This window comes from Nannospalax galili, unplaced genomic scaffold, assembly GCF_000622305.1.
Source record: "Nannospalax galili isolate Female #2095 unplaced genomic scaffold, S.galili_v1.0 scaffold1488, whole genome shotgun sequence".
NCBI lineage: Eukaryota > Metazoa > Chordata > Mammalia > Rodentia > Spalacidae > Nannospalax > Nannospalax galili.
This window is the reverse complement of record NW_008358859.1, coordinates 2,690,597-2,701,137: the sequence shown is the minus strand read 5'-3', so window position 1 is coordinate 2,701,137 and position 10,541 is coordinate 2,690,597. Positions and strand designations below refer to the sequence as shown.

At 48.9% G+C, this 10,541-nt stretch overlaps 1 long non-coding RNA gene across 1 annotated transcript; it reads left to right on the top strand.

Moving 5' to 3' along the window:
* Nucleotides 1–2,651: 2,651 nt before the first annotated feature.
* On the top strand, nucleotides 2,652–4,772 carry LOC115068302. The gene is made up of 3 exons (XR_003847665.1): nucleotides 2,652–2,738; nucleotides 2,842–3,034; nucleotides 3,889–4,772. It is a non-coding gene; the product is annotated as an uncharacterized LOC115068302 (long non-coding RNA).
* The last annotated feature ends 5,769 nt before the right edge of the window (nucleotides 4,773–10,541 follow it).

Below are 10,541 nucleotides of genomic sequence, written 5' to 3'. Positions count from 1 at the left end.
TTGACATACCTCTTGACCTCTGTTTAAACCTAAACATCATGTTAGGATTCGCCCCACTGAAGATGGACCTGGTGGGGAGGGGTCATCACTGTCCAGTGTGACCACATTGGATAAATCTCCTTTCTTTGCGTTCACTGTTACCTCTTTAATTGGCCTACTGAATGAAGACGGTGGCTGGGCCTAGCTTGTTAGGGCTGCCAGAACCCAGGCTCTGACCCTCACAACTCTGATAACTGTTCCTTTCTGAGGACTCAGCCTGTATCTTCATAGAATGGCGTCTTCCGTGAGCCTCTGGTGTTTGCATTATGTTTAGGGGTTTTGTGGCAGTCACCACAAAGTCAGTAGCTTATTGACAGTCACCAAAGTCAGTTGCCCATTTAGTTATGTGGTAGAGGGCTCTGCTGCTCTCATGGGCAGAGCTCCCCATCCCCACCAGATTGCCCCCAGGACACTGGGGTCCCCTCTCTGTCCGTATCTACATCTGTACGGTTGAGGAGGTATCTTAGGTGGTGCAGAAGTTCATTTCTAAAATCCACCCTGGCTGATGGGCTGTCCCTAATCTTTCTATAATAATAGCTAATTGAGCTTGGCATTTCCTTTTGGCTTTTCCATGGGCTGGTGGCTGACTGCTGTCCCACGTGTAAATGATGCTATTAAAAATTGTTTTTTAAAAACGGAAGCTTTTATTTTTAGCATTTTATTGCGATATAATTCATACACCACATAGTTTTCTCAGAGTACACACATTTTTAAAAATTAAATTAAATTTTATTTAGTGTATGTGTGGAGGTCAGAGGGGGGTCCCACGTAGTCCTGGGGGTCAAACTCAGGTCATCTGGTTTGGGAGCAAGTGCCTTTACCTGCTGAGTCCTCTTGCTGGTCCCAAACGACACAATTCTATGGTTTTAGTATGCCACTCAGTTGTATGACCATCACTAAAACCATTTTTTTTTTCCTTTAATGGACAGGGTCTCATTATGTAGCCCTAGCTGGCCTGGAACTTACCATGTAGACCAGGTTGGCCTCGAACTCATAGAGACCTAACTGCCTCTGCCTCAGCCTCATGAATACTAAGATCAAAGGTGTGTGCTACCATGCCCGGCCTTATAAATAGTTTTTTTTTCTTTTTCTTTTATTTTATAAGAAATATTTTATTATTTTTATTTTATGTGTATGAGTGTATTGCCTGCATGTAGATAGGTGCACCCGTGTCATGCAGTGCCTTCGGAGGTCAGAAAAGAGTGTCAGATCTCCTGGAACTGGAGCTACAGATAGTTGCTAGCCACTCTGTGGGTGCTGGGATTTGAACCTGGGTCCTCTGCAAGAACATCCAGTGCTCTTAACTGCTGAGCCACCTCTCCAGTCCCATAAACAGTTTATTTTCATCCCTGAAAGAAAAACATTTATCCTTTAGTCATCACTCTCCAGGCTAACTGTCCTCCCCCAACAATCACTGTCCGAATCCAGGGTCTTACCTGGCAAGTGCTCTACTACACAGCTACACCCTCAGCCCACGTTATTCATGAAATTATTTAAAATGTCTGTGTTGAAGGTGGGCACAGTAGCATCTACCTATAATCCTAAGCACTTAGTGGGGTAGAGGCAGGGGGATCACAAGTCCAAGGCCAGCCTGGGCTACATAGCAAGTCCCTGTCTCAAAGGGAAAGAAAAGCGTGTGTTGAGACATGGACGGTGGAGAGCTTGCTGCACACCGTCTTCATCGATAGGAATATTCATTATTACATAAAGATACCAGCACATCCCACATTTAAGTCAGCCCACTATCAGTCAAAAGCATAAAAGGCTGTTTGAAAAACTGACAGGCTGCAATCTCAGTTCAGAAGCGTGAACAGCCCAAACTGGTTCTGACCATGCAGAGGCAGAGCAAGGTGAAAGCTTGAGAAACTTGCCTTCTCGGATACCGGGGCTTACACGTTTATCAGAAATGCAGGTGCGATGTTGGACCTGTCATCCCTCTGGGCCTGTTGTAGGCTCTGCAGACCTTGGACCTCATTGTTTATCTGGAGTGCAGTGACTCCTGTGCCTTCCTGTCTGCCCAGGTGCCTGGTACCTCGAGTCCCTCCCTGGTTCAAGGACACCCTGGCTTTTGGACTTGGCTCTCTGGTATCTTGCCTTCCACTGAAAGATCTCTCAGATGCCCACTTTGTGTGCTGGGCAGATACCAGTTTCCCTCTGCCTTTAAAAAAAGTTTATATGAATATATATGTATACAAATGTTTTCCCTGCATACATATACGCACACTCGTGTCGTGCAGTGCCCACAGAGGCCAGAGGACAGTGTCAGATCCTCTGGAACTGGAGTTATGGACAGTTGTTAGCCATCGTGTGGGTGCTGGGAACTGAACCTGGGTCCTGTGGAAGAGCAGCCAGTGCTCTTAGCCGCTGAGCCTTTGCTCCAGTCCCGTCTTCCCCCTTTTGAAATAGTCCCATGTCTCAGCCTCTGCAGCCCCGACCTTCTAAGGATCTATCCTCAGCCACAGGCATAGAGCATACAAAGTATTGGCTAACCTGTAGCCTGGCAGTTCTGTGTGTGTGTGTGTGTGTGTTCACATGTATGTGTGAAGTCCAGAGGTCAACCTTGGTTCATTCCTCAGAGGTCATCCAACGTTTTCTCGGCTTCTAACCAGAACCTGGGGCTCACCTGATAGTCTAAACCAGGAACCCAGTAGAGATCTGCTGTCTCTGCCTCCCCTGAGCCGCCACACCTGGCTTTTCATGTGGGTGCTGCGGATCTAACTTGTGTCTTCATGTTTAGCTAGCAAGCACTTTTACCCACCGAGCTCTCTCTTCAGCCCCTCAGCTGATACTTTCTTTTTACAGCTCTCTGAGTGGTGTCACAGTGTGAATGTGTTGTTGCAAAGTTCATGTGTTGGAGACTGATCACCCGACGCAACCACACAGAGAAGCATGACCTTTACCAGATGATGAGTCGGTCCGGCGCCCTTGGCCTCCAGAGCACATCCACACGCCCCCATTTGGGGACTGGATTTCTTGTCTTTGGAGTAACTTTCTGGTAAGAGGACACATCTGAACCCGCTCCTCATGTCAGGACTCTGTAGATGGACTAAGAGGGTCACTGGACCTCTCTGCTCCTCTACCCAATATGGTCACACTGAATCTTCTTTCTTGGCTCTTCACTATTTGCCTTTCATTAGCCTGTTGACTGGTTGGCTGAACCCAGTTTGTTAGGGATGCCAGAGCCCACCTAGGCTCTGACTCCTAAAAACTCCAGTAACAGAAGGATTGTTTAAGTCAACATTGGATTATAATATTTGAGGAGAGAGCTTCTAGAGCACATTTACCACATTTTCCCCTTATAAAGCCTAAATTATTTTCTTCTGCAATTTTTTGCTCATTGAAATCTTTTTACATGAATTATGAAAATTATTACATACTCTGAACTATCTGGTAAATCATTTAAGAGGAAGAATATTGTATTTCTAGTTTCCTAAAAAGCTCTCTCCTAGAGATGACTCAGCAGTTAAGAGCACTGGCTGTTCTTGTAGAGGACCTGGGTTCAATTCTCAGCACCCACATGGCAACTGACGACCATCTGTAACTCCAGTTCCAGGGGATCCAACACCCTCTTCTCACCTCCATGGGCATGGCATGACGTAGGTGCCCTTACCTACACGCAGGCATTGCACTCATACACATAAAATAAAAATAATAAATAATATAATTTTTTAAAAAGCTCTTTCCTAGAATTCTTGTGACTGGAGGGGGTGCCCTGGTGTTGACACTCTGCCTGTTTAACCCCTCAGGTCTCTTCTCTGCCTGTGTCTCAGGAAGTGGTGCTGGGTACAGGCCGGGACCATCCTCAGCTTCCTTTAGCACTTTCCCTTTTGAACCCTCTCTTTGCACCAGGCACATCATCAATTTTGGTGTGAGCTGAGACTGACAGTCACCTGGGGCTGGACCCTCCTGAGTGAAAATTCCAATGCTTTCCAGAACCACACTGTGAACACGCCCCATCCCCTGAAGAACCGAAGGGAAAAAATAGAATTTTCTCCTCCTTCTAAGGAAACGAGGCCAAAATCACAGAAAACCACACAGGTAGACACGGCAGTTACGACTCCTGCTTCCAAAAGCTTTGTAGCCTTTGGAACAATTCAGTAAGGAGTCTTTTAATCTACTAAAGGATTAAGAACCTGCCCTAGTTAGGTAATGACCCAGTGCCAAGCAAAACCGGGTGGCCTCCAGCAGCAGCCTGGAGCAGCCTCTGTCCTCTTCTGGGGCAGAAATCAAGGAAGAAGAATGGACACAGATGCTAGCCACCTGCTGGAAGAGGCTTGGGGACTGCCTGGGCCAGGAGTTCTGGTCCCCGGGAAGCCGGGTTTAGGCTGTCTTCCTGCCTCAAATCTCTTTGAATGGTGTCTCATCCTTGCAGACCTCCTGATTCCATGTCTATCCATCTACCACAGGCAGAACCCACTTGAGCAGCTGCCCTCATTCTGCCCATGAGTTACAGGGGTTCAGTCAGTCAGTCACCTGAGGCTGCAGAATCTGTATCTTTCTGTAGGTTTGTAATTCATTCCTTCCCACCCCACTGACCTATTTTCTGGAAAAAGGAAATCACCATCAAACAAAAGACCACTGTGCTGGTTAGTTTTTTTGTTAAGTTGACACAAACTAGAGTCACCTGGAAAGAGGAAACTTCAATTAAGGAATGGTTTCTATTGATTGGCCTTTGGCCATGTCTGTGAGGCATTTTCTTGATTGCTGAATGATATGGGAGGGCCCAGCGCACTGTGGGCGGTGCCATCCCTGGGCAGGTGGACTGGGTTGAAAGATAGCTGAGCAAGCATAGCTTACAAGCAGCGTTCCTCCATGGTCTCTGCTTCAGTTCCTGCCTCCAGGTTCCTGCCTTGACTTCCCTTGAATGTGGACTGTGCTTTGGAAGGCTAAGGTGAAATAAACTCTTTCCTCTCCAGGTTGGTTTTGGGCAGTGTTTTATCACAGCAACAAACAAATTATAGCAAATACTACATTCTGTTTCTTTCTTTTTAAACTTGGCCATTGGCACAGTGGATTTACAGTGGAGAACTGAGCAACCCGTGACTTCAGCCAAATCTTGGGTGTCTGAGAGAATAAACATGAAATCAATTCAAAAGGCTTTGACTCAGGAAAGGGAACACCAGAGCATCATCCCCAGGCAGGCATGAAAGAACTCAAAGTGGGTGTCTTTAGTTTGAGAACTCTGAAGATGGCCCTTCCCATCCCGCCGGGCCTGAGGAGGAGGCCAGGGATATGGCCAAGGCTAAACCGAATGCTCAAGTTCAAATCCAGAGTTTTTGCCAAAACCGTTCTGGCACTATGAATTCACACCTTCTCCCACAGCCTCTGGCGATTTCTGAATGTTGCGGAGAATAACCTTCGGGAGGGTTCAGTAGGGGCAGCTGTGGAAACCCATTTCTTTCCATCCTTCACATCCTGAAGTAGCTGTTTGATGTCTGTCAGACGTCAGGAAGAGAGAGAAGGCGCCCACCTTGCGCCCACCCTCCGAGGGTAACTTAGTGTAATTTATGAACCGTCTCTATTGTACATGCTGCCCTGTGAGGTCAGGATCTGTGTCACCATTGAGATGCTTTAAAGGGGATGTACAGCTGGTCTTCAGGGTGAATCAAAGTTAAGTCATCTTTTCTGGCAAGTCTGACTGATGTCACTGCTTTGACCACAGAGGGGTCAGCCATCAGAGGGTGGGTAAGTATGGCCTGAGGCCAGGATTTCAAAGTTCCATTTCCTGTAAATCCAAGTATCCTTCCTGACAATGGTTTCAGGAAACACAGAGCAACGCGAGCCTGGGGAAAGAGTAGTCTGGGCCCATTCCTCTCTTCCCTGTTCTCCTCAGAGTAGGTGAGAAGAGATTTTTCGAAATCCAAATGCACTGTGGGAGAGGAAGGGTCCTCGAACCCCTGTGCGTCCTGTGAGGGTACCGGGCAGCGCCCCTCCTGGGCCAGCTGTGCTCAGGCATAAAGGCCTGCTTGTTTCCTTCAGGATGAATGTAGTGAGAAGGGGCCACTGTTCAAGGGCTCCCCTGAGAACTTCGGGTGCATTAAAAGAGCTCCGGGTGAGCCCGGGAAGCCTCAGGCTCACAGAAAAGAAATGGAGAATGTACACCGGCTAGGGTGTGAACAGGGTACGGTGGGCGGGGCGTGGGGCACGGTGGGCGGGGCGTGGGCCATGATGGGCGGAGCGTGGGCCATGGTGGGGGCGTGGGCCATGGTGGGGGGAGCATGGGCCATAGTGGACCGGACATAAGCCATAGTGGGTGGAGCTTGGGCCATGGTGGGCAGAGTGCAGAGCAGGGGTGAACTGAGATTTGAGCACCAAGGGTGGAGCATAGGAGGGACTGTGGGGATCCAGGGCACCTCACTCGGTCTGCTTACTGCTGGCCCTCCAGGCCCTTAATAAGGCCATAGTTTCCGTGGCCCCTCAGAGGGAACCTCTTCTCTCCAGGTCACCTGTCCCCGTCCCCGTCGCCTGCCACCCCCATCCTTTGCCTTCACTACAGAGTGTGTCCTCTGTTCTGCTCCAAGTCTGACCCTGGGTGAAGTCATTTCAACCTTTTGGTGTCACATCCTCAGGAACATAGATCCTGGGGCAAGTCGGAGAAAATAACACAGAAAGAGGTGAGGGGGGGAAGAAAACAAGCCGGGAGGACGGGAGCTGGGTGCGTGGTGGCACCTGCCTGTAACCCCAGAACTCCAGAGGCTTGCCGGGAGGATGATTACAAGTTCAAGGCCAGCCTGAACTAGCAAGACTCGAGGTCACCTGAGGGGCTAGGGAAGGCCTCTTCCAAGAGAGACAGTGAGACGGAGAGAGGAATTCAAGGACTGCTACGGCAAGATCTTGGGGAAGCCTTTACCCAAAAGAGGGACCAGCCCAGGGTGGGAATAAGCCTGGAACCCCTGATCATCCCAATAGCAGCCAGTGTGGCCAAGGCAGGGAGTGAGGAGAGAGGCAGGTGAGGGGACTGGGACCACCCAGAGCACGGGTGGGCCGGTTCTAAAGCGACGATGGCCCGCAGTGTGCCTTGAGCAGGGCTCATGAGCTGTGAATGGGGTCTTGATGCCCTTGTATTTAGACCCGTAGGCTGTTTTCCCACCTGCTGTGTGGAAGGTGGGATGCAGTGGAAGTGGTGGGCTCATGAGTAGAGGATGTTTGAATGGTCACCAGAGCTGCTGGAGGCCTCGGCCAGGGGGAGGTGATGGGAAGGAGAGGGGAAGGCAGCAGGGCTGGCTGAACCTGCTTCCGTTTAGCTCCTATGGTGCTCAAACTTACTCATAACCTCCACAGAGTAGAATTGGAGCCCCGGACTTCTTCCCAGGGTGCACTGCCCTTCAGTGTGGCCTTTCAGCTCCGCCAAGGCAGAACCTCGTCTCAGGTTTGTAGATTAAGTCTAGGGTTGGCTCTTATCGCAGTTGAGACAGTTACCCCTCGGCATTATGGACACTGGCCCTGCCTCCTCCAGACTCAGTCTCTATGGAGGAACAGAAAGTAAAGACACAAGTTCATCTCAAATGGCCTCAGTGAAGGAGAGGCACAGCGTACTCAGAGGACACACCAGAGGGTATCTGACCTGTCCAAGAACAGTCAAGGAAGGCTTTGATGCAAACTGGAAGTGAGCCGGGTAGGCCCAGAGTCTTCTGGGCACAGTGAAGGCATGCACAGAGGCCCTGGGACAGGAGGGGCAGGACAAGGAGAGGTAAAGGGGGACACGTGTGGGCAGTGTGCTTGTTTGCAGAGAGGATGGAGGAATCTCTGTGATGTCTGGGTCCTCTCTGAAGTTGGGACCAGAAGCCCAAACCTTGGAGAGTGGGGAGGGGTTGTTAAGTTTGTTGAGAAAGAGCACTTCCCAGACTTCTCCAGTGTTGGAAGAAGCTCTGCAGCATCTTCGGCTTGGAGGGAGATGATCAGTTTTACTTGAAGCTGATGGTTTATATTGAAGAGCCAAGAGTCAAGCCCTGAAATCTTCCATGTAGCTCAGAAGACCTCAGAGGCAATCAATTTATTCATTGTTTTATATATTTGGTCTTTTTGAGACAGGGTCTCCTTGTAGCCACAGCTGGCCTGGAATTCGCTGTGGAGACCAGGCTGGCCTCCATCTCACAGAGATCTGCCTGCCTCTGCCACCCAAGAGATAGAATTAAAGGCATGTGTCCAGCTATTTTTTCCTATATATTTTATTTAATGTGTATGAGTGTATTACCTATGTGTGTAAGTGCGCCTGTGTCATGCAATGTCTATGGAGGTCAGAAGAAGGTGTTGGATCCCCTGGGACTGGAGTTATGGGTGGTTGTTAGCTGCCATGTGGGTGCCGGGAACTGAACCCAGGTCCTCTGCAAGAGCAGCCAGCCAGTGCTCTTAGCTGCTGAGCCATTTCTCCAGCCCTATGGGGGATCAGTTTAATCTTTTTAAACACCAAGACCCTGACACCCTTTGCGCGCGCGTGTGTGTGTGTGTGTGTGTGTGTGTGTGTGTGTGTGTATGAGAGAGGGAGGGAAGAAGAGAGAGAGGGAGGAAGGGAAAGAGAGAGGGAGAGACAGACTCTTCAGAGGTAGAATGTACCAATTGTTCAGTTACCATTTTTTCTATTAGTGAAAATTGTAGGAAAATTCAGTTTGTCCAAAGCTGCTGAATTCAGTGCGGACATTACATGTCTCACTGTGACCAAATGCCTGACAAAAAGCAACGTCAGAAAGGAAGGGTTGGTTTCAGCTCACAGTTTGAGGAATGGCCATGGGATGTTCCACAATGGGCGGAGTGTGCATTTGGGACTTTCTACCTCCCAGCTTGGAGGAACAGGAAGCAGAGAGAGAGAGGACAGGAAGTGGAGCTAGGCTAAGAAAGTGCAAGGCCACCACCAATGATTCACTTCCTCTAGCTGGGCTGGGGACCAAGTCCCAAACCCATGAGTCTAGGGGAGATAGTTCACATTCAAACTATAACATTCATTAAAAGGAGATTTTCCACTGGGTGTGGTGGTGCATGCTTTTAGCTAGGCAGAGGCAGGCAGATCTCTGTGAGTTCCAGACCAGCCTGGTCTGTGTAGTGAGACCCTCAATTATGTTGAAGAAGAATGGAGAGCAGGTGGGACACCCAGTGCTCATTTTCAGAATTGTAGGAGTGTTGAGTCACTGAGATAGCCCATACCTTTCACTCCTGAATTCCAGTCCTGGGAATTTCTCCTAAAGAAATAATCTGAATGATAATTTGACAATAATTTGAAGAAAGAAAAGAGCAAGTTTGTACATGTGCCTACGTGGGTACTTAATTACTTCATTGCTTGCGGTATTATAAAGAAACCAGACTTTATTCCGCAGGGGATGGTGTGAATCAGATGGCTTGATGGGAGATATGAAGAACCCCAGCAAGGGAGGGGGTGTCTAAATAAGACATGAGGGACGATGACTAGGGCTGTGGCTGTAGATCAGAGAGGAGGGCTCAGTCAAAGGGATATTTACATGTCATTGGGAGAAGGAAGAAGGGATCTAGACTGAGACTCAGTTTTGGCGGATGGTGAGGTTACCAAGTTGAATGGGGGATCCAAGTGGGTGAGCTAGGGTCTGCCTGTCTCAATAAAGGTTGGAAGAGAGGGAGGAGGGCAACCATCAGCTCCTTTTTTTGGTGTATGAATAGCTAAGTGTATTAGTTACTTTTCTGTTGCTGTGATAAAACACCACAAGTACGGCAACTTACAGAAGGAAGAGTTTATTAGGCTTATGGTTCCAGTGGAATTAGAATCCATCACGGCAGGGAGGCATGGCGGCAGAGGTGGCCAGAGCAGAAAGCTGAACACTCACATCTTCCAGCAGGCACAGGAAACAGAGTGAGACAAACTGGAAGAGGGCATGGTTTTAAACTCTCAAAGCCCACCCCTCAGTGATGTGCTTTCAGCATGGCCACACCTCCTTAAGGGTCCATGACTCTTCCCAATAGTGCCTCGAACTGGGGAACCAAGTGTCCAAATACTTGGAGCATATGGGGGGCATTTTTCCTTTGCTCCTCTGGGTGTTTATCCTTCTGGGTCTTTTAGAGGCAGCTGGTAAAGCTAACTTTCTGGAATACTCCTCTCCCACCCATCCTTGAGCTAGTCTTTATTTTTGGTTTTCTCTCCAGTGCTGAGGATGGAACCTAGTGTCCTGTGCACGCTGGGCAAGAGCTCTGTCACCGAGCTGCACCTGCTTCGTGTTTTCCTGCCTTGACATTTGTCCCTGTCCTTTGGTTTAAAAAATTAAAAGTTAATATCTCTCCCCAAGTAATCGACCTTTATTGTGGGAGGCAGATCTGGAACAATACAGGTAATTAAAAAGGAAGGAAGGCAGGAGGCATCCTGGTGGATTTCCCTTTAGCTTTTACTGTCCCTGGCAGAGTTGGTGCTGCAGGGCTTCTTTCAAGAGATGCAGATCACGGTAAGATTCCGTCAACATCTGCACCGTTCCTTCTGAGGAACGCTGAACAGTTTCACGGATGTGTTCACGTGAATGCGTCTTTGTGTGTGTTTGTATATGTGCATA